We start from the raw sequence: 4,118 nt of genomic DNA on the forward strand, positions 1-4,118 counted from the left end.
GCAGATTTACCCGATGTAACTCCCCTTTTGATCTCTTGACTGCTGCTTCCATGAGCATCAATTGTGGATCCAAGCAAGACAAAATCTTTGACAATTTCAATCTTCTCTCCGTTTATTATCATGTTACCTTTTGGCTCAGTTGCGAGGCTTTTGGCCTTCTTTACTTGAGTTGTAATGTGTGTACCAAAGTTTATTTGCCCATTCTCTCGCTGATGGGCATTTGAGTTCTTTCCATCTTTGTGTTATTATGAATAGTGTGTGATGAATATGCAGGTGCATATTCATCTCTGTACCGTGTCTCTTATTTCTTTAGGAACTATCCCCAGTCGAGGGATTACTAGGGCATGTGCTATTTCTACTCCTGATTGTGTGAGGAAGCACCACACTGCTTTCCCACTAGCAAGGTGTGAGATGACTCCCATCACTCTGCACCCTCTCCAGCCTTTATTTGTTTATTTATTTTAACTTTGCTTGCAGTGATGGTGTCGGGTAGTATCTCATCATGGTTTTGATATGCTTATCTCGAGTGGCTAGTGACCTCAAGCATTTTTTGATGTTTGTTGATCTCCTGGATTGCCTGTTATCATGTCCTGTGCCCATTTTAAAATTGGATTATTTGCCTTGCTCTTGTTAAAGTGTTATAGTTTTCGGTAGATTTTAGAGATCTGTCCTTTGTTCAATATATTATTGCCCTAATTTTTCCCTCAGACATTTAGACTCTCTTATGATTCTTTTGATGAAGTATTTTCATGCACCTTAAATCTTTTTTGTTTAGAATGTCTCAGTCCTCAATTTTTTGTGAGTGTATGGGACATTTGTTTGTTCGTTATATTTGATAGTGTGTTTATTTCACATATCAGGTCCCTTAAGTTTGTCTTCATTTATTTGTTGATGATCTTTACAGTTCTGGTGTCTACATTCAGGTCTTTGATCCACTTTAACTTCAATTTTGTTTAAGGAGTGAGGTATTAGTTCTGTCATTTTTCTGCACATGGATATCTAATTTTGCCAGCTCCATTTGTTGAAGAGATGACTTCGACCCCAATTGATGTATTGCACCCCGTTGTCAAAAAATCAATTGTCTGTAGATGGGTGAACTTATTTCTAGGTTGTCTACTCTGTTCCAATGGACTATATAGCTATCATTGCACCAGGCTGTTTTTGACTACTGTGCCTTTTGAGGTCATGTTCTCATTTAGGAGTACTTTGATTATCTTGGGTTTCTTTCCTTTCTGGGAAATTATATTCTGTAATGACACAGCTTAACTTCTTTTTTTATGCATCTTCAGATAAATTATTTAATAACATAAAGGATCTAGAATAGTGAGAACAAGTCAGGAGTGATCCCAAGGCAACTTGAGAAATAACATATTATAGTAGTGGCAGGACTCTATTTAAGAGTCATGATCTAGGGCAAAGTTATTTTATTTTTCTAAGCCTCAGGCATATTCTTACTTAATAGCATTCTTATGAGGATTGGAAAAGATGATAGTTGTACAAGTATATTCTAAAAGGAAATAAAAATATATATGACTGGTGTTTGTGTGAGTATATAGACAGGCAGTTGTGAAAGAAAAGAAAAACTTAAAAGGGATTGGGTTCAAGTCCTAGCTCTTCCAGTTGAGTGGTCTTGAACAAGTCTTAAGTTCTCTTACCCCACACTTTCTTAACCTTGGCTTTCTCCTCAGTATAGCATATATCCTTCATGTAGTTGCTGTGAAAATTAAGTGCAACAGTGCTTGAAGAGCCTGACACAAAGGATATGTCAACTCTGAAGAGTAAATGCTAAGACCACGAAAACCTTCAGTATCAACCCTTGATCCTGGAATGGAGGATTTCCTGATCAACCACAAGGTGGAGATGGAGACATAGGAATTAATATACTGTTCTTCAACAGGAGTCTGGACTTCAGGTAAAAAGGGAAGAGTCTTTCAAATGGGGTTTTGCCGAAACAAGTCCTATTTCCCTTTAAGCCACTGCCATGCTCTCCCATAAGAGAGCCTTTGTTTTTCCCAGGAATGGGGTGGTGTGGGCATGGGGCTAGGCATAGGAGTGGGGTTGTTTTTGTTTTTCCAAGATGTCAGACATATACAAGCATACCTTTAATACCCCAAACAAATCCATGAGCTGTGGGGTCCTATTCATTTTGACCCTGTGGCACAGAGTGGAACTGCTACTTAAGGTTTCTGAGAATTGTACCTCTTGATAGGAGCAGATAGCCTCATCTTTCTCCTATGGACCTATGGAACCGCTGGTAGGTTTGAACATTAATCTTATGAAAGCAGCCAAATTTTAACCCAAAGTATCTCTATGGTTCCTTAAACAGTCAATAGACATTTTTCAATGAATATCTCCACACAACCTATTTTAAAAACAGTTTTATAGACATATAATCAGCATATTATATAATTCAGTAGTTAAGTCATATAAGAAAAGTTGTATCATCATTACCACAATCAATTTTAGAATATTTTCTTCTCTCTTGTACTCATTTTCCCAAAACTCTTCTGCCCTACCCGCAAGAAACCATTAATTCATTTATTGTCTCTATAGATTTGCATATCCTGGCTTTCATATACAGAAAAACATACAAAATAACCCCCCAAAACTAACAAAAATAAGAAAATAAAATAGTGAAAAGCCTCAATAGCAAATAAAGTAGAAAATATTAAAAACTAGAACAATTTTAAAGGGAGATAAAAAACTAAGGTGTTAAATTTCAATGTAACTACGTGGGCCATTCCCCACTCTCCATGCACACTACATGATAGCAAGGCTATTCACGTGTGCACATCCCTGGCTATGGTCAAAGAGAAAGCACTGGGGGCTCAATTCATGTGTACTTACTATGGAATGATATGATAGCTATATTAACTCTCAATTAATAATTTTTTAAATTCATGGTATGTTTGCCATTTTTTAAAAACTGAAAACATTTAAATAGTTAGATTAAATTAAATATATTAATCTAACTATATCTTCAATAATCAAATAGACATTCTTTAATAATATGAATGTCACTTCTCTTTAGAGAAAATGTGCAGATAATTGTGTGGTTATGAGTCCCAAATTTTAATATACTTTATTTTCTTTTCATTCTTTAATCTAGAATTAATAATGAATAACAACTAACACTTGACCTTTCTACTCAGAAGCCAGGGGAAGCTTTTTGTTTACTCTTGCTCATGTGTTCATGCAACTGACTTTTTATCTCACAGACCCAGTCATCTCTTTGAAAGGCATACTCATCATTTGTCCCAAGAATCCCAAAGGATCTCATTCAAATGATCAACCCTAGTGAGGTCTGTAATTTCTGACAATGTTCCGATTCTTTGCATAAGGTTTTCAGCAGCTACTTCCTCCGAAGTGACTAACCAATTTTTGCTTCATAGTCTGTTCTTAGTCTGGAAGCTCTACTGAGACCTGTTTACTTTGAGTGATCCTGCTAGCATTTGAGATACCAGTGACGTTGCTTCCAGCATCACAGCAGTACACAAACCACGGCAGGATGGCAAACTGACAGACAAGTGCTCCTTAGAGGCAAAAATGGCTTAATTTCATTTTAAGTACTTTGGACATGTTGTCAGGAGAGACCAGTACCCAAAAAAGGACATTATGTTTGGTAAAATAGAGGGGCAGCAAAAAAGAGGAAGGTCTTCAACAACAGTGGCTGCAACTGTGGGCTAAAGCATAAGAACAACTGTAAAGCTGGCACAGAACTGGGCAGTGTTTTGTTCTGCTGTGCATAGGGTTGCTATGGGTCAGAACCAACTCAATGGCACTTAACAACAACAACAGATCTTAGCATCTCAGTATTTCCAGGATATACCCAAACTCCAAATTCACTCTCATCAAATTGATTTTGATTCATAGTTACCCTAAAGGACAGAATAGAACTGTCCCGGCCATGGAGACTGTAAATTTGTACAGGAGCAGAAAGTCTCATTTTTTTTCTTGTTGGACTGCTGGTGGTTTCCACTATGTCACCTAAAACTTAAATGTGGCCCATACAGGAGACCACATCTTGACCTTGATGTTATCAGTACCGCCCTCTAACCATCTGAGCTAACCAAGCACTTGTTTCTTGAACATAAATAAGCCTTAACTGTTTTCAGAGA

The sequence above is a fragment of the Tenrec ecaudatus genome, chromosome 1 (assembly GCF_050624435.1).
Source record: "Tenrec ecaudatus isolate mTenEca1 chromosome 1, mTenEca1.hap1, whole genome shotgun sequence".
Taxonomy (NCBI): Eukaryota; Metazoa; Chordata; class Mammalia; order Afrosoricida; family Tenrecidae; genus Tenrec; species Tenrec ecaudatus.